Source organism: Mauremys mutica, chromosome 21 (assembly GCF_020497125.1).
Source record: "Mauremys mutica isolate MM-2020 ecotype Southern chromosome 21, ASM2049712v1, whole genome shotgun sequence".
In the NCBI taxonomy this organism is placed as follows: Eukaryota; Metazoa; Chordata; order Testudines; family Geoemydidae; genus Mauremys; species Mauremys mutica.
The window spans coordinates 19,091,622-19,115,819 of NC_059092.1; the positions used below are offsets into that span (position 1 = coordinate 19,091,622).

General features: G+C 53.9%; 1 long non-coding RNA gene across 2 annotated transcripts; it reads left to right on the top strand.

Annotated features, from left to right (window-relative positions):
• Positions 1-2,737: 2,737 nt before the first annotated feature.
• LOC123354250 lies at positions 2,738-15,637 on the top strand. 2 transcript variants are annotated; one of them, XR_006574685.1, is made up of 3 exons: positions 2,738-2,774; positions 4,440-4,578; positions 15,223-15,637. It is a non-coding gene; the product is annotated as an uncharacterized LOC123354250 (long non-coding RNA). The 2 variants fall into 2 exon arrangements; XR_006574686.1 differs by lacking the exon at positions 15,223-15,637 and adding an exon at positions 14,995-15,092.
• The last annotated feature ends 8,561 nt before the right edge of the window (positions 15,638-24,198 follow it).

Consider the following 24,198-nt stretch of genomic DNA (forward strand, 5'->3'; position numbering starts at 1 on the left):
TCCAGGGGCTTTGACACTCTGGGAGGTTTGAAGGGGGCAGTAACTGGCCCTTGCTGAGCTAGCTGGTAACAAAGAAACTTTAGACAAAAGTCAGAATTCGGGTCTGTTACATGCCTAGCCAGACCCGAATGCTCACACAGCCCTGGGTCTGCCATATTCCCACTTGGATCCAGCTAGCCCACGGATTGGCCCCAAATGCCAGGCCTCTTTCCTTCCTATGACACAGAGCTGGCACCACCTGCTCTTAGGGAAAGTGCCCGATCAGTGCTCTGTCTCGCCGCACCCAGATACCCATCCGAGCTACGGGCAGGTTAGCGCTCAGCTAGTTCCCTACCTCCAGGACCCAGCCACACAGGCTGCCCTCCTGCTCAGTGAGCAGTGTCAGGGATCCAGCCAGCCAGCACTCCCCCTCCTCCCTCCAGATCACAGCGGAGCTGCCCCCTTTGAAAAGTCGAGATCTCTGTCTCAGGCCAGGGAGTTATTGCTCGTCATACCCCGGGCTGCTCCAGCCAGCACTGGGAGAGAGAATTGCTAGCGATTACTAGATTGATTACTAGATTCTTTAATGCCTGTAGCCAGTGTAAGCCTGGCTCTCATTAGGAAATAAGGACCAGGCTGCATCTCCCAGGTGGTCTTTTCCCCAAAAGAGGCTTCACCATTAGTGAGATGCATTCCTAAGCAGCAACAGGACAGCTGGGAACAGGCCTGGGAGATTTCACCAGTCCACCCACTCGGTACTGGAAGGATCAGGATCCACAGGGAAGCTGGGGGAATCATTCTGGGGGCTAGTCACACCCCCAGGATGAGTAACCCCTTAGCACACCCCAGAGAGAAACCTGCCAGCCTCTGAGGAAAATCAGTGCTGTAGCTATAGGGAGACAAATCTGCCAGGTATCACCTCTACTCCAACACTGCGAAGCACACGCAGCACCCGACGAAGTGGGTGTTCACCCACGAAAGCTCATGCTCCAATACGTGTTAGTCTAGAAGGTGCCACAGGACTCTTCGCTGCTTTTACTCAGCACTTAGACATTATTAACCAGAGCTCAGCTTGCTCTGTAAATGGAGGTAAGAGCCGGCAGCTACACCTTAGAGACAGGGAGCAGGTCGGCCAAGGGGACACTGACAGCTACTGATAAGTGCAGGCCTGGAATGCACAGCTCTTGGCTCCTGGCACAGTGCCCTACCCACCAGCCCATGCCACTGCCCTGCTGGGACTGGCTCCCAGTCTGTGCCCTGAGTCCGCGGGCCTGATGGGCCTCTCCAAGTACAACTGGGGTGTTTCTAGCATGACGCCGCCACTCAAGGGGGCCTGTGCACAGGTGAACCCAAGGAATTGCCCCAGGCAATACAAGGTGAGGACGTAGTTAAACTTCTCAGCAGTCAAATGGGATAGACTAGAGTCATAAGCAGGAACCGACTATACAGAAAGAGGCAGATGTAACAGGGCCATAGAGAAGGAGGAGGGGGGGTACAGACAGGTAAAGGTAACAGTCCCATGTGGCACTCCATCCCCCAATGTATAACACATCGGACAAGTGCCTGTCCCAGGCTAGTGGCTGCACCACAAAGGGATTTCATTCTGCTACTGGTCCCCGCTAGGTGGTAGCTGGGTGGTAGCTGGCTGTACTTTACAACTGGTGTCTTCAATGCAGTCTGGCCTCTTGACAGAGCCAGCGGATCAGTCCGGATTCAGAGCTCAGCTGCAGTGGTGACATTTTACTGGAGTGACTGTGGATTTGCTGCAGTGTTACTGAGAAGCAAATGAGGCTGTTATGAAAGAACTGGACTTGACATAACCTGCAGCCATCTTGTGCACTTAGCCACCATAAGCTGGAAGTGAGGATGCCACATAGTGAGAAGGAAGTTGGCCTTGCTTAGGCAGACAAAACCAGCTGCACAGCTGTGGTGTTACAGAAGGAAGGAGAATGAAAAGGGAAGGTAGATAGCTGACCTTGTCTGGGTACCTGAGCCTGTAAGTTTCTTGATAGACCTGCTTTACTGATAAGCAGCGATGAGCTGCCAAAATCATAACAACTGGTTCCCTCGTCACCCCAGGAGGGATCATGCCCCACCCCGGACTCCTGCCCCAGCCAACCCCCCGCGTTCCTTGATGCCCCCCACACCCCAGGGACCTCTGCCCCATCCACCCCCCTTCCCTGTACCCTGAGTACCCTCCGCCGCCCCATCCAACCCCTCCTCTCATTCCTGATGGCCCCCCAGGACCCCTGCCCCATCCAACCACCCCTTTTTTCTGTCCCCTGACTGCCCCTGGAACCCTTGCCCCTGACTGCCTCCCACCACCCCATCCAGCCCCTGATCCTTTCTGACTGCCCCACCAGGACCCTTGCCCCTATTCAATCCCCCTGTTCCCTGCCCTCTGACCCCCCCCACCCCCAAACTCCCCTACCCTCTCTCCAACACCCACTCCCTGCCCCCTTACCGCGCTGCCTGGACGTGGCTGGCGGTGCTACAGTCCGGCCGCTGCTGGAGCCGGGAGCCCGGGGACGTGGGGCCGGGACAGGAGTCGCGCGGCCGGAGCCGGGACAGGAGTCGTGCGGCCGGAGCCGGAGGATGTGGCGGGAGCCCGGCGGCTGGCCGGGTGGAGCCAGGGAGGGCCGCGGCCAGAGCTGGAGCCGGGCAGCCGGGGCCGCCGCCACGCCCAGACCCGCGCTGGCGTAGCCCGGCCCCGTGGCAAAACAGCAGGGGCGGCTGGAGCCACGGGGCCAGGCCGGGCCGGAGCTGGGGGGCTGTGTCCAGAGCCGGGCATCCGGGTAGGTGGGGGCACGGCAGGGCCGGGGGGGTGATGCGGCCAGAGCCGGGCGGCCGGGGACGCGGGGTGATGCGGCTGGGGCCGGGCGGCCGGGGGGGGTTGGGGATGCAGGGCCGGGGAGGGCCGGGAACGTGGGGCCGGGCAGGGTCGCGGCTGGGAACGCGGGGCCGGGCAGGGTCGCGGCCGGGAACGCCGGGGGGGGGGACGCGGGGCCGGGGGGGGTGCCACGGCTGGGGCCGGTGGCCAGGGAGGGTTGGGGCCAGGTGGGGACCCGGGAATGGGGGGGGCTGCGGCCGGGTGGCCGGGGAGGGTCGGGGACGCAGGGTCGGGCAGGGTCGCGGCCGGACGGGGACCCGGGGATGGGGGGGGGCCACGGCCGGGTGGCCGGGGAGGGTCGGGGATGCGGGGCCGGGCAGAGTCGCGGCTGGGAACGTGGGGCCGGGCAGGGTCGCGGACGGGAACGCCGGGGGGGGGGACGCGGGGCCGGGGAGGGTCGGGGCCGGGAGGGGACCCAGGGCCGGGGGGGGGCCGGGGCCGGGGAGGGTCAGGGCCGCGGGGCCGGGCAGGGTCGTAGCCGGGAACGCGGGGCCGGGGACGGGGGGAGGGGGGACGCGGCCGGGGACGGGTGGCCGGGGAGGGTCGGGGACGCGGGGCTGGGGAGGGCCGCGGTCGGGGCCGGGTGGGGACGCAGAGCCGGGTGGCTGGGGAGGGTCGGGGACTCGGGGACGGGCGCGGACCCAGGGCCGGGGGGGGGCCGGGGTGGGTCAGGGCCGCGGGGCCGGGCAGGGTCGTAGCCGGGAATGCAGGGCCGGGGACGGGGGGAGGGGGGACGCGGCCGGGGACGGGTGGCCGGGGAGGGTGGGGGACGCGGGGCGGGGGAGGGCTGCGGTCGGGGCCGGGCGGGGCCGCGGAGCCGGGTGGCTGGGGAGGGTCGGGGACTCGGGGCCGGGCGGGGACCCAGGGCCGGGCCGGGGTGGGACAGGGCCGCGGGGCCGGGCAGGGTCGTAGCCGGGAACGCGGGGCCGGGGACGGGGGGAGGGGGGACGCGGCCGGGGACGGGTGGCCGGGGAGGGTCGGGGACGCGGGGCTGGGGAGGGCCGCGGTCGGGGCCAGGCGGGGACGCGGAGCCGGGTGGCTGGGGAGGGTCGGGGACGCGGGGCCGGGCGGCCGGGGACGCGGAGCTGGGGAGGGTCGGGGCCGGGGAGGCGGGGACGGGCCGCGGCTGGAGACCGGCCGGGGCACACGGCCCCCCCCTAGTTTCCTACCTCAGCGTCGTCTTCCTGGGCCGGGGAAGCCTGCTTGCTTCTCAGCCCTCCCAGGCTTCCCGCGCGAACGCCTGATTCGCGGGAAGCAGGCGGGGGAGGAGAAGCAAGGAGGAGTATTCATGGCAGGAGGTGGAGGCAGAGCTGAGGTGAGCTGGGGCTGGGCAGCAGGGAGCGCTTGTTAAATTTAAATGCCCTTTTAGAACCAGTTTGTCCCACGGGGAACAACCGGTTCTAAAAGGGCTTCTAAATTTAACAACCGGTTCACGCGAACCGGTGCGAACCGGCTGCAGCTCACCACTGTTGATAAGTAAAAATTACGAGTTCTTTGCTGTCGCTATGGAAATGGTTAGCCTATTAGATGTTCCTTTGAGTTATGTTTGTGTTGAATTACTTTTAAAAAGATTAGTTAGAGAGTGTACTTTGGAGAAGTTTGGATTTTCGATGAACAAGAAGACACTGATCTCAATCTACCCAGCAGCTAGGAGGAAGGCTGGCCCCCAGAAAACTGCTGCTGCCACTCAACACCACCTCACACTTTGGGTAACTATATTTTGGGGTGCTCTAGACTATTGCTATTTTAGAGGTGTGCTTTGTACTCCATCAAAACAAGAGCTTTTGAGTGGAAGCACTCTTATGTACACCAATCATTTATCAGACAGAGGAGCTGTGTCCCCCACGGATTTATTTCCTGATACTGCCAGGAAAGCAGAGACTAGTTACCATGGCTTTGGGTTCAGTTAACCCCTGGGTAATAAGGCCCCTGAAAGCCGGTTTCCCTGTGGTCCTTCCTGAATGTGCCTGTGACAGGTTATGAGCTGAGTTTGCTCCTCCAAGAGTCCTGGCGTGTTGCTGGACAATGCCAAGGCAGCAGCAGCAGCACCACCACCCGTGTGGGCCTGATGCAGAATAAATTAAGTCAAACACATGGTGTAGCTGAGCAGTCCCATGTCTTCACCTGGCTGAACACAGCCTCAGACTTGGCTCTTGAGGCTGGGATTTAGGATACAGGATCCTTTATCCCTGTGCTACTAACTTAGCTCACCACCTCAACCGCTTGCAGAGAGCGAGCTCCCAGGGCAGGTACAATGGCACAGGGCCTTCCCCCTGCAAGCGGCCTTGTGTCACGATTATGGGGCGAGCCCCTGTTGGTTGATCTCGAGTACATGTGCACCCTTTGCTCTGGGCAGAACCATGTGGTCCAACCACTCTGGGCCTGAGTCTGTGGTCACCAGTCTCCTGTTTCTCAGCCATGTCAACATGATAGGCCCAGCTGCATTTGGTATATGGCAGCCCTTTCCCTCCAGGGACCCATGACTGATGAAAGCGACTCAAAAACATCTTCCAAACAAAGCATTATTTATTGATTCCATCCCTCAAAGGTGCAAAGCACGAAGAGCAAAGGGTAGAACCAATAACAGGCCAATATGCCTGGGTCTTCCTCACCCCTTTCTCTCTCCTGGTCAGCTTTTGTATGTTCCCCACAGCCCAGCTTCCCCCATCACTGGCTCAGAGAAACAGACTGTCCTGTTCACAGCATGTTTTCTGGGTGTGTTCTGTCAGCCCTCAGTGACACTTCCTGGGCAGCCTCTGGCCACTCACTCAACCCCCAGCCTTTTCTCAGCCCCTGGATGTAACATTCCCTTTGACCTCTCTCTTCTCAGCCTGGGTAAAACAGCCCTGCCACCAGGGTTGGGACCTAGGCATTTCCTCTTCATAGCTCTAAACCCGTCTATCATGTTTGTGTTCATCACATCTCAGTTCTCAAAGGCCACCAGCATTGCCCTATCAGCCTGTGCGGGTATCAGATACCCCCCTCTCTCTGGAAGAAGCTGGATGGTTTCAGGATGCAGAAGCTGCAGATTGGATTAAATAGTTGACCTGAGTACAGACCTGGGGCCCAGATCTCTGGAAACCAGGCTGATAGGCCTTGCCCAATCAAATTCCTAAGATTTCCCCAAGCCCAGAGGCTGAACCAGACTTCCTCATCCCAGCTTTTCCCCAGGCAATGTAGGACACATGATCCCTGGGACAGCGGCCACGTCTCTTTTCATAGACTAAGGCCAGAGCAGACCATCATGATCATCTATTCTATTCTATTCAGCTTCTTATTGCATGCTCATTTTCTTAGTACCTGGCTAACATCTGTCATGTGTTTGTTCTCTCATCCTCTCCCCTGGGGAAGAAGCGTGGGCAGTAGTGTCTTGGTTTTGTTTTGTGTTTCTCTGTATCATGCCCATTACTCTGTATTTATGTCAGAAAAGGCAAAGGCCAAGAAATGGGCCTGGCAGCTCAAGCAGAAGGTGGGGAGGCTTGTCATGGTCCTTTGTTCCTGGGGGCTGTTTCCACAGCCTGGATCCACAGATGAGCTATACCCTGATTGTTTGGAACATGCCTGGCATGTTCTGTGTACTCCTGCAATCCAGAGAGTGAACAACAAGAACCCCCAGCTCCATCCCGGAGCACGGGCTCAGCTGCGCTGCCCAGGAGTAAGATCCCCAAGATGCTCCCACTGGAGGCTGCATTTGGGCTGAGTTTCCTGGAGGAAACAGTGTTGTGCATCTCCCTGTCCCTATACTAGATGCTACAACTGAGCAGAGCTTCCCTGGGAAAATCCCTGGCCTGCTTCCCCTTACCTATCCCCAGATCCCCCTGTGGAATTATCGCACCCCCAGCACAGGGCAGGCCAGACCGAGACACTGAGTGCAGCCCAGCTACCCTCTGACCTGACCTCTCCAGACAAGCCATGAAGCCATCAACTTCCCTTGCTGCGCTTGGTCGCTTTCCCCTGGGGGTGAGGGAGCAGAGTGGGAGGGGGATGATGGAGCCCAGCGGGTTCTCTGCGTTCCAGAGTATGCATGTGCAGGCTGCAGCTTTGCGTGAGGCGGCTGCATGTTTAGCATGTCGCCGCATGAGCTGCACACAACTGTTCCGTGACTGCCAGACCCCCCTGCTGGGGACCAATCTTCAGCTCTTTGAAATACGCATTAAAATACATGAGCCACACTCCCTGGCTAGGGCTCCCAGCGCTGGATAATTGCTTCTTAAGTGCTTTCTAAATGCAAACTGCACATCATTCCTCCTGCCACGGCTGCTCCCACCCCTGCACCCAGCCTTTGATCCGCTGCCTGTCATGACAATATTGGAATTACCCGGTCAGTCTTAGAGTCCAGGAATACTCCCACTCAGACAGCACAGGGGCCAGGGACACATGCATTGGGCCGTCTCCAGAACCTCGAGAGTCCAGGCTGTCCCAGGGCTCGTCAAACTGCCCCAGCCCTGGGATTGCTGGAACAGCCCAGCCTGGTCTCCCAGCAGTTAGTGAGCAGTGTTCAGAGGGGAGGAGACGTGGGCATCGGGCTTGTCCCCTCACTGAATGCTTACATCAGCCCTGCCAGGAAGCTCACATGCAGGAAGACATGTCTGAAGATCAAACCACTTCCTTGCAAGGCACCTGATCGCACCAAACTACAGGGATCGCGCCAACAACACACGCTCTGAGCCCCCTGCACTCCCCCGGGCTGCCAGCCCTGCTGCCCCCCACCTTTCTAATGCTGCCCCATTTCCGTGCTGGCCCCAGGACATGCACACCCACACCATGGTACATGGTACTTTCCATCCCTGCACCCTCTGGTCTCACCTGGGCCATTTCCCTGACTCCGCAGGGCCAGCAATGTGCAGTGACAGCGCATTCACTCCGGGAACTGGGCACCGATACCAGGGGAATCTTGCTAGAGGGCTTCCCAGCCCAGGACCCTTCTGGGTGCTCGGTGCAGAGCAGCTGGCCTGGTCTCGGACCTGTGACCTTATGTCTCATGCCCAGGGAGGACAACAGTAGCTACCTACTTGTACCCAGTGTGCAGCCAGCCACAGGACTTAGAAACCCTGAGTTCAATTCCCCGCTTCGCCCGCCACAGATCCCCTCTGTGACTTTAGGTCAGTCACTGAGTCTCTCTGTGCCTTGGTTCACCATTGGGAAAACGAGGGTACCCCTGAGCTGTTGTGAGGATACATGCACTAAAGGTGGTGAGGCTCAGGTAATAGGGGTCTATATAAGTTGAGCTCAGAGCAGCCAGATTTCTCGGGGCAATGCTGGTCACTAGACTGCATCACAGCAGGGCTGGCTGAAGAACTGTCCGAGTGCTGGATGTAAGCAGCTCAGCCAGGCAGGTACCCGTGTTCTGCAGCCAGGGGGGTTGTGTGACAATGTGCTGCCAGCATCTCAAAGCCAGACTGGGGCATGGTATCCCCAGCAAGCAACGGAGCCAGGCTGATGAGCTAATGCAGTGCTGTGATGGCAACAGCGCCCTCCTGTGGCTGTGATGACCGTGGACCACTTTGGCCCCAGTGTTGTGTGGCGGAGCATGGCTGCAGCTTGCCGTGGTGCTGGGAATAAGCCAGTGAGATGCTTTGGGTCTTGTTGAGCACACAAGGAAGACACTTGCCAGCAGATCTATCTGGGCCCAAACCCACTGCTCTGAGTGACAAATGCCAGGTACCTGTGCCGCTCTAGCATGGAGATTGAGGGCATAATGTAAATGTCATACATTGAAATAAGAGAGCCTTCCTGACTCCTCTTCTAGCAGCCTCAGGAACCGCCACATTAATGAGGTGCATTGGCTATGGTGGAGTGTAAAGGAGTGGGACTCACCCCTGCGGCGCCTCCTGCTGGTCATCTCAGCGAATTAGCTCTTCCAGCATCCTGGAGCGCCCCCTGCAGGCTGGTGACCTGCCTTACTGCTGACCCCCACATCCCTCCCAGACCCAGTGCCCCATTATCTGGGATGCTGCCCCCTGGTCATACACCCTGTCTTAGGGTCTCCCCTCCCCAGGGAACCCTCACCCACTATCCCCACCTCACCTCAGTATACAGCTATTGCCAGCCATTGTCTAGCCCCTGAGCCTGGGGCAGACTGCAGTATCAGCCTACTCATCACTGGCAAGGGTGAGTTTGGACCTGCTGCCTTTGCCTACCCCTGGGCTGCCCTCTGCAACCCCCAGTACCCCTTGGCCTTCTGCTAGGCCACAGCCTGGGGCTTTCCAGGCTGGAGCTCCCCAGCTCCTCTGCCTTTCCCCAGCCCTGCTCCAGTCAGGTACCTGGTCTCTAGCTCCCTGCAGCCAGGCCCTTCTCCCTCTACAAACAGAGAGAGACTCCTGAGCTCCTGGCTCCCAGCCTCTTTATACAGGCCAGCTGTGGCCTGGTTGGAGTGTGGCCCAGCTGCAGCCGCTTCCCCAATCAGCCCAGCTTTTACCACTGCAGCCCTCCCAGGCAGGAGCAGGGGAGCACCCCGCCACACAGAGAAACATATAAACACAAATTCTAGTAACCGTTTCAAGCTAGGGCACTGAAACAATCTAAACAAACCATGTAGACAGCAGCAGGCTGCCTACTCCATTACTTTTCACTCAGAAAGGCAAACTTTTGCTACGGCTGCTGTTCAGACTGATTGGATATTGCTGCGCCTGGTACCTGTCTGTCTAGTGGGTCACAGGTTGGCACCCATTCTGGCTGGTGCACTGGGGGTTTGATTGTTCTGGCAGAGTAACGCTCCCAGAAGGAGACTCAAGAGAACAGATGATTTTCTGCTCTTTGAGACAAACGACAGTGGGAGTGACAGAACTCAGAGACTTCAAGGCAGGAAGACACCGCTGGGTAAAATATTCAAGGCTGCCTAGGCGACTAAACCACCATTTTCAAAAGGTGACTTTCAATGTCTAAGTCACTTTTGAAAGTGGGCCATAGGCTCCTAAATCACTTAGGTGCTTTGGAAAGTTTACCCCGTTGTAATCATGCAGTCTGACCTCCTGCTTAGCACAGCAGAGTGAGTCCTGCTTCCAGCCCCGAGCTTCTGGGTGTGCTCAGGGCCAGATTAACCCACTGCTGGGGCCAAACATACACTCCTGGGCCCTTACTCTCTAATGTGAATCACCACAAAGAGCTGGACAGTCATCCACTTTGGGTCTGCCAGGTCTGGCTGCTCATCCTGCTGCTGCCCAGGGTGCTGCTCACCAGGGTGAAGAGGTGGTTGGGCCAACTTTGAGTGGTGTTCCACGCCAGAGTGCCACTAGCTCAAATCTTTCAGTTTGCATGCAAATCTGCATCCCCTCCATGAATTTGGGCCCTAGGCATGTCTTATTTTGCCTGTGCATTAATCCACTCCTTGGTGAGCTAAAGAGCTTTGAAAATGAGGTGTCCAATCTCGAGTCACATCTCCTGGAACCCATCTTTTCAGCATTTCATAGAATCACAGAAATGGAGGGTTGGAAGGGACATTGAGAAGTCATCTAATCCAACCTTCTGCGCTGCGGCAGGACCAAGTAAACCTGGACCATCCGTGACAGGTGTTTGTCCAACTCATTCTTAAACACTTCCAAGGATGGGCACTCCATGACCTCCAGAGCTTAACTACCCTTAGTTCCCCAATATCCAACCGAAGTCTCCCTTGCTGCAGATTAAGCCCATTATTTCTTGTCCTAACTTCAGTGGACAAGGAGAACAACTGATCACCGTCCTCTTTAGAACAGCCCTTAACATCCTGGAAGACTGTTATCAGGTCACCTCTCAGTCTTCCGTTCTCAAAACTAAACAGACAGTTTTTATAACCTTTCTTCATAGGCCACGTTTTCTAAACCTTTTATCATTGTTGTTGCTTTCCTCTGGACTCTCTCTGGTTTGCCCATGTCTTTCCTAAAGTGTGGTGCCCAGAACTGGACACAGGACTCCAGCTGGAGCCTCCCTAGCACAGAGTAGAGCGGGACAATTACCTCCTGTGTCTTACATTCGACACTTCTGTTAATACACCCCAGAATATCAGCCTTTTCTGTAGCTGCATCACACTGACGGCTCAGATTCAGTTTGTGGTCCTCTATACCCCCATATCCTTTCCAGCAGTGCTGCCACCTAGACAGTTATTCCCCATTTTATAGTTTTCATTTGATTTTTCCTTCCAAAGTGAAGTACTTTACACTTGTCTTTATTGAATTTCATCTTGTTGAATTCAGACCAATTCTCCAATTTGTCAAGGTCATTTTTAATTTTAATCCTGTTCTCCAAAGTGCTAGCAACCCCTCCCAGCTTGGTATCATCAACAAATTTTATAAGCATACTCTCTCCTCCATAACCCAAGTTATTAATGAAAATTAAGGCTGTCAAGCGATTAAAAATTAATTGTGATTAATCATGCTATTAAAAAAATTAATCGCACTGTTAAACAATAATAGAATGCCATTTATTTAAATATTTTGGATGTTTTCTACATTTTCAAATATACTGATTTCAATTACAATGCAGAACAACATGTACAGTGCTCACTTTATATTTATTTTTGATTAAAAGTATTTGCACTGTAAAAAAATAGTATTAGGTGAATTGAAAAATACAAGTACTGTAGTGCAATCTCTTTATCATGAAAGTTGAACTTACAAATGTAGAATTATGTACAAAATTATGCTGATGATGGGTTCTGCTTGATAACTATCCAAAGCAGTGCAGACCAATGCATGTTCATTTTCATCATCTGAGTCAGATGCCACCAGCAGAAGGTTAATTTTCTTTTTTGGTGGTTCGGGGTTCTGTAGTTTCCGCATCGGAGTGTTGCTCTTTTAAGACTTCTGAAAGCATGCTCCACACCTCATCCCTCTCAGATTTTGCAAGACATTTCAGATTCTTAAACCTTGGGTTGAGTGCTGTAGCTATGTTGGTATCATCTTTGTGTTTTGTGAAATCTGCGCTGAAAGTGTTCTTAAAATGTGCTGGGTCATCATCCGAGACTGCTATAGCATGAAATATATGGCAGAATGTAGGTAAAACAGAGCAGGGGACATATAATTCTCTTCCAAGAAGTTCAATCACAAATTTAATTAAGGCATTATTTTTTTAACGAGCATCATCAACATGGAAGCATCTCCTCTGGAATGCCGGCTGAAGCATGAAGGGGTATACAAATGTCTAGCATATCTGGCACATAAATATTGTATATAAGAAGAGGGCAGCATTATCTCCTATAAATGTATACAAGCTTGTTTGTCTTAGTGATTGGCTGAACAAGAAGTAGGACTGAGTGGACTTGTAGGCTCTGAAGTTTTACATTGTTTTGTTTTTGAATGCAGTTCTGTAACAAAAAAAAATCTACGTTTGTAAGTTGCACTTTCACGACAAAGAGATTGCACTACAGTACTTGTATGAGGCGAATTGAAAAATACTGTTTCTTTTGTTTATCATTTTTACAGTGCAAATATTTTTAATCAAAAAGAATATACACTTTGATTTCAATCACAACACAGAATATATATGAAAATGTAGAAAAACATCCAAAATAGTTAATAAATTTCAATTGGTATTCTATTGGTTAACAGTGTGATTAAAACTGTGATTAATCACGATTAATTTTTTTAATTGTGATTAATTTTTTTGAGTTAATCGCGTGAGCTAGCTGTGATTAATTGACAGCCCTAATGAAAATATTGACTAGTACTGGACCCAGGTCTGTCCCCTGTCTCCCGTGTATCCCCATTTGACAGAAAACCATTGATAACGAATCTGAGTACAGACTTTCAACCAGTTGTGCACCCACCTTATAGTAATTTCATCTAGACCACATTTCTCTAGTTTACTTATGAGAGTATCACGTGAAACTGTGTCAAAAGCCTCACTAAACGCAAGGCACATCACATCTACTGCTTCCCCCATCCATCCAGTCAGTAATCCTAACAAAGAAGGACATTAAGTTAGTTTGGCATGATTTGTTCTTCACAAACCATGCTGACTATTCCTTATAACCCTGTCGTCCTCCAAGTGCTAACAAATTGATTGTTTAATAATTTGCTCCAGGATCTTTCCAGGTATTGAAGTCAGGCTGACTGGTCTATAATTCCCTGGGTCTTCCTTGTTTCCCTTTTTAAAGATAGGTGCTAAAGTTTGCCCTTCTCCAGTCTTCTGGGACCTCACCTGTCCCCTAGGAGTTCTCCAAGATAATTGCTAACAGCTCCAAGATTGTTTCAGCTAGTTCCTTAAGTACCCTAGAATGAATTACATCAGGCCCTGCTGATTGGAATACATTGAACTTATCTAAATATTCTTTAACCAGTTCTCTCCCTACTTTGGCTCACATTCCTTCCCCTGGTTGTTAATATTAATTGTGTTGAGTATCTGGTCACCATTAACATTTTTAGTGAAGACTGAAGCAAAATAGGCATTAAACACCTCAGCCAGATGGAGATCATCAGTTATTAGCTCTCCTGCCCTGCTAAGTACAAGATCTACATTTCATCTTTCTCTTGCTCCTAATGTCTTTAAATAACTTCTTCTTCTTGCCTTTTATGTCCCTTGCAAGATGTAACTCATTTTGTGCCTTTCTCATTTTCTCCCTACATATGTGTGCTGTCTTTTATACTCCTCCTTAGCAATGTGTCCAGGTTTCCACTTCTTGTAGGATTCCTTTTTGATTTTCAGGTCATTAAAGAGCTCCTGATGGAGCCATGTTGGGCTCTTTCTAGTCTCCCTATCTTTCCTTTGCATTGGAATAGTTTGCAGTTGTGCCTTTAATATTGCTTCCTTGAGGACCTGCCAGCTCCCCTGAACTACTTTTTTCATTAGATTTTCTTCCCATGGGACCTTACCTACCAGTTTTCTGAGTTTTTTAAAGTCAGCTTTTTTGAAGTCCATTATAATTATTCTGCTGCTCTCACTCCTTTTCCTCAGAATCATGAAATCTCTCATTTCATGATCACTGTCACCCAAATTGCCTTTCACCTTCAGATTTGCTATGAATTCCTCCCTGTTGGTCAGAATCAAGTCTAAAATGGCCATCCCCTGGTTACTTCCTCCACTTTCTGGAACAAAACGTTGTCCCTGATACATTCCAAGAATTTATTTGCTTCCCCCATAGTTCTAGCTGTTTTCCAGCGACTGTCCTCTGGTCTCATGCTGAATTGCCAGAGCTCAGCAGAGATTTGCCAGAGAAATGCTTTTGGTGGTGGTGTTTGCCATTGCCTGGCTGGGATTCATTGCTACAAGGTTCCACTTGTGATGCTGGCAGATGAGGTGCCAGCCCGTGCCAAAGCCCCAGGCCTATTCACATATGTTAGTATAGATCAAAGCGATTGTTAAATGTGTGAGTGTAGTTGGTGTTTAAACTTCATGAAAACTAATGTTACTTGTATTGTTTTCACATATATGTATCCCACTATAATGTAATAGCAAACATTCACACTGTACAGGTCTGTCGCATCTTACGCTGGGGTTACGTTCCGCAGTCAGCGCGTAAAGTGAAAATCGCGTATAGTCAAAATTACATTGAGCGTAATGGCGGGCGGAATCGCCCGCACTACAGGTACAGTATTAAAATTGTTATTTTTCTCTTTTTTTTTTTTTGCTGACCACGTAAAGCTGAAATCACGCATGTTAAATGCGTGTAAGATGCGACAGACCTGTATACACCCCATGTATATATCCCCTGTAACTAAATAACCCATCAAACAAGAAAGAAATCTTGTGGACTGCAGATGAAGAACTTTCACAGAAAAGTGCTCATTTCAAATCAAGTGGTCATTGTGTGTGATGATTGGAAGTCAAAGACTTTAAATGCATTCCTCACTCTCCATCCTCAAAGGAAAAGCCCAGATGGGTAGTGACTCTGGCAGCTTGTTTTTTGTGAGAAAAAGCTATAAGTAGGGATTCAGGGAAAGATCCTTCATCTCTGGACTGTTTTGCTTCTAACAGAGCAGAACAAGTGAAGGAGAAACTGGAGATCCCCAGAGTTATTCTGGGTAGCCCTGAGAAATTTGGGGAAACTGGCAGATTGCTACATCTCTGCTATTATTTGGAATTATAGACTGTGACTCACCCATACATATAATTTATCTGTTTTAATCTCTGAATAACTCATTTCCTTTTCTTGGCTAATAAACCTTTAGTTTGTTTACTATAGAATTGGCTTCCAATGTTGTCTTTGGTGTAAGATCTAGGGTACCAATGGATCTGGAGTCTTTTGGGACTGGAAGATTCTGACCTGCCACAGGCACTCCTCCCCCTATTCCACCAGTGGGGCTCTCCTTAGGTCAGTAATGGATAGACTTATCCTAGTGGCCACTCACGTATGATGCACTACACAGGCTCTTGATCTCTGCAACTGGAGAATCAGCTGCCTGATGTTGTACGGTGGGTTTTTTTGTTTGTTTGTTTTTCAGGACCAATGTGAGGGGGGCATGGGGCTCAAAGCCATGTCCTCAATCAGTCCTCAGACTAGCAGGCTACGTGGGCTGGTGGATCCTAGCTCACCAGAGGTACCATCCTCAAAGCCCCTGATTGGAGGAGACATCCGGCCTCTCCCGTTGGATAAGACATGTGATTTATGCCAGAAGGAGGCACAGGGAGTTGTCTGAGCAGCTGGCTGGCTGGCTGTACTGGACCTGACTCCTGAGTACTGCCTTGTTCCGATCTCTGCTTCACCCCAGCTACTGACTCCATCTCTGAGCCATGGCTTGACTCCTGACTCTGACACCTGGCTTTCAACGCCTGCTCTGACCACAGGGCCTGACTGCCTATGTCGCCATCCATGACAAGTGGTTCACATTGTTTCTGATCAGACTCTCTACATATGGATGAAGGAATTTGGAGTTGGCTGCAGTAGTGTATAGTGCCATTTCTGCTTGCTTGCTTGTGCACAGGGCCACTCTGATGTGTAATATCCTGGGTGGCCTTCTGGAGCTGCACTAAATTAAATCCAATTTTAGCCTCAGCTGCTTGTAGAGTCAGTGCTTTATTAGCAGTAAAATGGGCAACCCTGGCCCTGGCTCTTTTGTGCTTAGGCTCTTTGTATTCTGCAAAACAACATAACGTGTCTCTGAAGTGATCCCATTATGTTGCCTCAGCAGCTCTCACTGTGGTAATTTAACTTCAGTCGTGCTGGGGAGAATTTGGACAATTATACCTGGCACTGACTTTAGTACAGCAAGGCCCAGGGTTGTTCGAGGTGCTTTGTCTCAGGGAGGTTAGTGGGATTAGATGCACTATCTACCGTGAAATGGTAGCTCAGTTCCAGAACACAGATCATGCTTTGCTGAGATGTGCACCTTCTTCCAGAGCACAGCTCAACACCTGCCCCCACCTCATGCCCTGGAACAACAGGTGGGACTTGCAGTGCACCTGGAAGGGAAGGAGATCCTAACCCCGGCAGATGAAAGGGGAAAGTAGACTCCAGTGCTGAGGCCATCTCATGGAGAATGCCCTGCTGGAAGATGCCCAGGAGGCACTAGCTGACTTTGGTGGTATCGCACGAGGAGAGCAGCACACGCGCTCTCTCTCTCTCTCTCAGGTAGGCAGGGGCTGAACCCACTGAGGTTAAAACCATCGCCTTGAACTCCACCCAGCAATCTTGCTGTTTATCTTATGTAATTAAACCTTTTCTGCTACACCAAGAGTCTGTGCTTGCGAGAGGGGAAGTATTGCCTCCTTGAGGCGCCCAGGGGTGTGTGTAAGATTTTCCCAGGTCACTGGGTGGGGGCTCGAGCTGGTTTGCATTACGTTGTGGGGAAGGGACCCCTAGGTATTGAACCTGGCCCTTGCTGCTATCGTTTCAGCCTGGCAGAGGGGTTACATGTGTATGGACTTACAATAACCCGCAGCCATCTTGCATGCTCAGCCACCATACGTTGAAAACACACACAACAGAGTCAGGAGAATTCGGCCTGGACGTAGGCAGACAGACAGAAAAGTATCACCCGCAGCTGCAGCATTACTGACTGGGATAGCTAGATAGTCACAAGTCATGAGAATGGGGACAAACAAGCCTTGAGTTACTGCAGCTCCTTTCTGATAATAAAAGGGATATGGTTTTACTGTTGCAAATGCATTCCCCTAATGAAGCATGGGGGCCATTGCACCCTGTAAGCGTGTGGACTCACCCCTGCGGCGCCTCCCGCTGGTTGCCCAGGGAATTAGCTCTCCAGCCGTCAGAGCGCCCTCTGCAGGCTGGTGATCCACCTTACCGCTGGCCCCTGTGTCCCTCCCAGGACCCCGGTGCCTCTTTCTCTGGGGTGCTGCCCCTCTGGCCATAACCCCTCAGTCTCAAGATCTCCCCACCCAGGGGAACCCCCACCCCCTATCCCAACCTTGCCTCAGTGTAAGGCTACTGCCAGTCACCAACTAGCCCCCGATCCCTAGGGCAGACTGCAGTGTATACCACTCATCACTGGCAAGGGGGGTTTGGGCCTGCTGCTTCTTCTACCCTCAGTATCTCTGGAACCAGGCCCTACAGCCTGGGGAGTCACCAGCCTGGAGCTCCCCTGGCTTTTCCTCAGCCCTGCCTCACTCCCAGGTACCTCTCAACCTTCCAGCAGCCAAGCCTGTCTCCCTCCACAGCTAGAGGAGAGATTAGGCTGCCCTGGCCTTCTTATAAGGCCCCGTTAGTCTGTTCGGGGGGTGGCCCCAGCTGCAGCCACTTCCCCCAATCAGCCAAGGCTTTTCTCCCTTACCCAGCCCCAGTCCTCTGCAGGCCTTTTCCAACCCCTTCAGCCCTGGAGTGGGTGCTTACTCCGCTACACACCCCAAGGCACTCCCTATCCGTGGCCCCACAAAGTCACGGGACCTCCTGGTCAACCTCCTCCTCGCCCTGGCTAACATGGCCATCTACGCGACCAGGGGGAGGCGGCTGGCCAATGGAGACTCCTGCGACTGTGGGGCTTGTTTCTGATCCTTAGTTCGTTCACGTCTCCGGGCGGAGTTCCTCTGGGCGGCGTCCGCTGGTTCCCTTGATGCCTTTGAGGAGCAGTGGGCGCTGTCCGGGGTTCTCTGCTCGGTGTCCCCATCAGGCTCCCTTCTTCTGACCCTTTGACCGCACTCCTGTCCCTGTTCTTTTATTAGTTGTCCCCCAAAATTAGTGGGTTTTGGAGGTCCTGTAGATTCTCCCCTTAGGCTGGGGAGGGGATCCTTTAGCATTGGGAGGGCTTCCGCCTGCCCAGTTTCCCGGAAACCCAATAGATACACACCCCAAGGGGGAGGAGAGAGCCCTAAATTGTGCGGGTAACAGTGGGAGGGTCTTAATGTTTGGATGAGGTCACAAGGATCCAGCCAGACTCTGAGTTTGCCTCTCCAGGGCTTTTCTACAGCAATGAGTATGTGAATTCAGCCTCCGCTCCCTTTACTGAGGAGCTCCACATGAACTACGCCCTAGCTGCTGCAGGAGGCAATCACAGAACGCAGTGGTACCTTCCTGCAGCAGTAGGAAGGTATCTCATGAGGAGAGCCGTCCGGATGAAAGCAACAGTCTCCTAGGTACAGCCGACGAAGTGGGTATTCACCCACGAAAGCTCATGCTCCAAAACGTCTGTTAGTCTATAAGGTGCCACAGGATTCTTTGCTGCTTTTACAGATCCAGACTAACACGGCTACCCCTCTGATACTTGATATTTATGGTTATAGCGACACAGCTTCACCCATCAGGTGAGCGATCCCAGCGGGTAGAACTGGGCAGTGGCTAATGCCCTGATGGCTCACTGCAGATGTGCTGCAAGGCTCCAGCCTGTTCAAAGCAGATGTGAGGCCAGCCCCATGAGTGGGATAGAGCCAGATAATACACTGGGGGGGGGCCTTCTCCTCGCACCCCCGCTCAGGGCTTGGCACTGTTACACCCCACTGCTCTGTGGAGTAGCAGAAGACTGTCCCCATGGGATGGAGCCAGAGAGGCTCAGATACGTTCACATACACAGCACCCAACCCCCAGCCAAGACCCCTGAGATCCCTGCAAGACAGCACAGAAAAGCTGCTGCGTCTCCAGTCTGGGTTCCCAGAGGGCAGGATGAAGGGACACCGGACAGACTGGGCCCCCAGCGTTGCATTTGCAGTGAGGCACCTTGGAGGGCTTAGCTGTCCATTGCCTGAGGGACGTGGCCACTCTTCTGCAGAGGCTGTTTGACTGCGGTTGGGATGAGTTCACAGCGCTCCCTGGGGACATGCCGAGTACCACTCTAATCAGCCACAGAACAGACTTTGCTCTATTGCACAATGACAAATAAATAAATAACAGTCCATGCTGATAACTCCTCAGCGTGACTCACTGACAAGGAACCAGGATGGACCTGAACTTCCACCAAGCCAGTGGAAAATGTATTTTTAAAAAGCAGATTATCTGGTGAAACAGAGGGCAGGGGGCTGAGCCGGGAGATAATGGGGGTGTCTGTGACAGCTTTATTAAGAAGTGACTAATGTCGGAATGATTTCACGGCAGCTCTCACAGGGACAGGCTGACTCCAGGCGCTGAGGTCTCCCCCTGCAGAGTCGCAGCACCTCTGTCAGGTGGGCTTAGGAGAGAGCTGACCTCAGCACTTTACTCTGAGAGCCAATCAAAGCAGCGAGGGGTCTGCATTCCCATCCACAGGCCAGGCTGATGAGTGTGTGCACAGAGCCGGAGATCCTGGGATGGGAGGTGCTATAGGAGAGCAAGGGATTCATTGCTATTAATTAGTGCTAGCACTAGTATCCTTCCTGGTGATCTGGAATCGGAATGTGCACAAATACACCAGGCCGTGCAGTTCCTCTCCCTATGTATCTTTGCAGACAGTGACAGCAGAGGAAGTTCACTCCCAGTGACCCAGATAACTAACGCTGGGGCCAAGCCCATCAGAACCCCTGGCCATGACTCCCTTGTTCACAGCCCCTCCTGATCCCTGGCCTCTTCCCTGCTCTCTTCTCTCTCCCAAAGTGTTTGCTGGCTGCTTCTTTCTGCGCTGTGCTTCTTGCTGGCACCAGTGTCCTCCCAGATGGCACAAAGATCTCTGCAAAGCTTGACCTGAGCCAAGGCTGGGCCTCACTTTAGCAGATACCATGTCCAGGAGCCCACACGCTATGGCAATTTCTGACCCATCTCTCTAGAGCTGCTCCCCAGCACTCAGGCAAACCCCACCCTGCGGCATTGTCTTTGCAGCTTCTGCTGTAGGTTCTAAACCCTTGCAAGGCCCCAGAGTGCAGATCCCCAGATAGAAGGTATGTGAGGCAGGATGGAGAAGTGGGACAGTGCTACTGCCCCAGTAACTATGCTGGTAAATGACTGGCACAGAACTGTGGTCGGTGAGCTTTGAGCCATGACCTGGGACTTGGACCCACATCCGAGGCTCAGTGCAGGCAGGAGAGAGGATGCTGGTTGGCTGGAAGAAGCAGTCGGAGATGGTGGAGGCAACATCTGCTCCAAGATCTGCATTTGCTGCATAAATTCACAACCTCAGAGTCCTCGGTCACCTGTGGATGCGCAGAACCAAGCACCGTGTCCCTCACTCGAACGAAACTATCGCTGCAGGGTGCCCTGGTGTCTCAGCCTGCCCATCCTCAGGGGGCCTGTGGGGCAGATCTTCCCAGTGAAGGGCCCTGGGCTCTGGACCTGTCTCTCCCCCTGGCCCAGCAGAGCCCCAGTCAGTGGAAGCTCTGAGCGCTTTGCAGGGCCTCTTTCTTCCCTGGGCATTTCTGCGGGGCGGGTTGGGTGAGGGTCCCAGGGATCCTTTGTTGATAGCGCTGGGATTCTGCCCTGCAAGAGCTCGGTGGCGGGAAAGCTGCACTCCATGTATCAACCCATGACCAAGGAGCAGCTGCCGCCCACATTCCAAGCTTTCCTGAGTCCCCGGTTTACTCTAAGGGAGCCCCCAGACCTGCACACAGGGACCAGGAGAGGCCGTGGTCCCTGGACAGCCTTGAGGCATTAGACAAGGTAGTGGACGCCAAGCCCACGCAATGGAGCAGCAGGAAGAGACACCTTTCAATAAGTGGCATGAACTCAGGCATAGCCCATCTCCAGGGAGCAAAAAGCAGGATTAGGGGGAAACCTGAGCCTCAGGGTGGCTGAGAAGAAGTGGGGATGGCACTTTCCCAGTGGCGGCCCTGTGTCCATGCAGGCCCATACCCTCATGCTCTCAGTCTCCAAGGGCTGCTGCAGTCTGCAACAGCGGGCACGTGGCCTGCTCTCTAATCCTGGATTCTCCCCCAGCCGAGCTGAGGCCTGATCGGGATGCATTGCGCTTACCGCGGGATTGACAGAAGCCTTCAGGCTGCTCTCATGCTGCCCGTCAGAGCAGACGCCCCCAGCCTGCGGGAGCAGCCCCTCCCGGGCTTTGAGTGGCTTTTCTCATGCAGCCCAGCACTCCTGCTAATCGGAAAGTGCAAGCTCTGCAGAAGATGATTGATATTCTGCACCGGGCAGTGGAGGCCAGGCCAAAGCTCCTTTCCTTTGGATCAGACGCTGGATGTGGATCTGGGTCTTGGGTACCAAAAGGCCAGGGCGCCCCTGCCCCCGAAGCTGCCGTCTCAGCGGGGTGGGCCTCTCTCAGACGCGGGGGATGAAGCTGTCTCTGACAGGGGAAACTAAAGATATTAGGGAAGGCGTGAAATTGTCTGTGACAGCCATAGCCATGGCAGCTCCAGACATTACACAGGGAGCGAACCCTGCTGCAGATACACCTGGGGCACTTGCTCACCCACCAGGCCCCTCTTAAAGAGACGCACGCACATAACAAGAGGCGTGAAGCACCAGGGGCTAGCGGGGAAATAAGCCACACTGCACCCTGTGCTAGCAGGGAACACGGGCCTTCAACACTCCAGCGTCCTGGGCTCCTGGATAAGGGCATGTGGGCACAGCGGATATGAAGATCCAAAGCAGAGACAGGCTGGACTGGGGAGGCACCGCCCCTGCTCCCTATTAACAACTCCAGCTAACTGAGTAGTAAATTCATTGGAAAATGCATTTTGCGGGGCACTGAAACTATCGATGAATTTGACAAAGAAGGCTGGTCCCGTCGGCCGGCGTCTCTCCAGCTCCACGCCGGCCCCGTCAGCCGGCGTCTCTCCAGCTCCGCGCCGGCCCCTGTCGGCCGGCGTCTCTCCAGCTCCGCACCTGCTCCCATTGGCCGGCGTCTCTCCAGCTCCGCGCCGGCCCCTGTCGGCCGGTGTCTCTCCAGCTCCGCACCTGCTCCCATTGGCCGGCGTCTCTAGCCCCGCGCCGGCCCCTGTCGGCTGGCGTTTCTCAGCTCCGCGCCGGCCCCGTCAGCCAGCATCTCTCCAGCTCCGCGCCGGCCCCATAGGCTGGTGCATCTCACTGCCTCTGTGCTGGCCATGCTGGTTGGAGTATCTCATTGATTCAGGTCTGAGTCTGACCAGCATCTTTTCCAATTTTGGTTTGACACTGGCATATCTCCCAGACTCCAGCCACTGTGTTCCCTTTGCTCACTGATCTCATGTGTTGTCTGTATGAAATGCATGAAAATATTGAGTGCAGCCAACGTCCCCTGGGGTGCAGGCTGGGGAGATTTGAGCAGGCACCTACCGTCCCCACGTGAGCTGCTAACCAGCACTAGCGCCCGCAGCCTCCCTTCCCTGCACCAGCTCGTCTGGCCACCATCACCTCCTGCTCTGATTTACTCAGCTCCCTCTTCCCAGCCCAGCCCTTCTACACTCTATTTTCCTCCTTTCTTCCCTCTCTATCATCAATTGTTTATTTCTCCTTGACATGTGCATGCACACACACTTCATTTGAGCCACCCTCTCTTTTAACTTTTCCCTTCCCTTTCCCCCGCCTGTAACAAAGCAGCACAACGAGGCAAAAGATAGAGGCGCCAGTGACAGGTAGCACTAGTTCTAGCCTCTCTCCACTGTCACTGAGCAAATCACACAGCAGCCACTGAAATTCAAATTAGAGTTTTGCTGAAGCTGCTAAAACTCATCAAAAGGGATCTTTGAAGTCCCCTGGCAGGCTGGTCATTTCTTTTAAATTAGTCCCTGTTGAAATGAAATTGCAGTGAGACGATGCATTAGCATAGCGGAGAGTCAGAGGCAGCACAATGCTCACTCCCAGGGAACGGTGCCCGTTTGCTTCCGCACAAAGAACACAGGCAAATTGGCCTTTTATTGCATTAGTGCAAATGAACAAATCATTTCAAAGCTGACAATTAATGGGGACGGGCAGGCTCGGCAGCAAACACGGAGCAGCGCAGCCCCCAGTGTTGGGGTTTCCAGGTATCCGGCTTTTGGCCAGAAAGTCCGGTCAAAAAGGGACCAGTCCAGTGTCCAGTCAGATGTACTGACCGGACACCAAAATCCGGTTACTGTGGGTGGGTGAGGGAGAGGCAGATTAAGGTTTTGTGGGGCCCTGGGCCAGAGCAAATGAGGGTCCCTACCCCTTCTGCCTGTGGTCCCGCCCCCATTCTGCCCCTTCCACCTGCGGCCCCATCCACGGCCTATCACGGAGTGTGGGGGAGTCAGGGCCCTGCACCCCTCTTCCTGAGATTCACCGTGACTCTCAGCCAGCCAGTAAAACAGAAGGTTTATTAGACGACAGGAACACAGTCCCAAGCGGAGCAGGTACAACCAGAACCTCTCAGTCAAGTCCTTCTGGGGGTTCAGGGAGCTTAGAGCCCAGCTTGGGGTTCCCTGCGTTGCACCACCCAGCCCAAGACTGAAAACAAAAACTCCTCCAGCAGCTCTCTTCCCCCTCCCCCCTGCTCCTCCTCTCCTCTGTTCAGTCTCCCAGGCAGAAGGTGTCACTTCTCCCAACCCCCCTCCTGGCTCAGGTTACAGCTCAGGGAGCGTCCTTCAAGGGAAGTTCCCCATCCTCAATGTCACTCCCCTCCAACATTCCCAGGTCAAATCCGCCCTACTTCCTGCTCCATCACACGGCCCCACCCCATTATGCCCCTTCCCCCGTGATCCCGTCCTGTTCCACCCCCACCCCCCCACTGCGGTCTGCAACCAGGGACGGCTCCAGGCACCAGCACGCCAAGCGCGTGCTTGGGGCGGCAAGCTGCGGGGGGCGCTCTGCCGGTCGCTGCGAGGGCGGCAGGCAGGCTGCCTTCGGTGGCATGCCTGCAGAGGGTCCGCTGGTCCCGCGGCTTCGGCGGACCTCCCGCAGGTTGCTGCCGAATTCGCGGGACCGGGGACGTCCCACAGGCGCACCGCTGAAGGCAGCCTGCCTGCCGTGCTTGGGATGGCAAAATGCCTAGAGCCGCCCCTGTCTGCAACCCATTTGCTCCTTTCTGCCCCCCTGCCCCAGCCCCAAGACCAGAGAAGCTCGGTACCCACCCACCATGGTCCTGGGGCTGCAGCAGGGAGTGAGAGCTCTCCCAGCCCTAAGGCCGTGGCAGGGAACCAGAGCTCCTCCAGTCCCAGGGCTGCAGCCAGGGTCCAGGCGC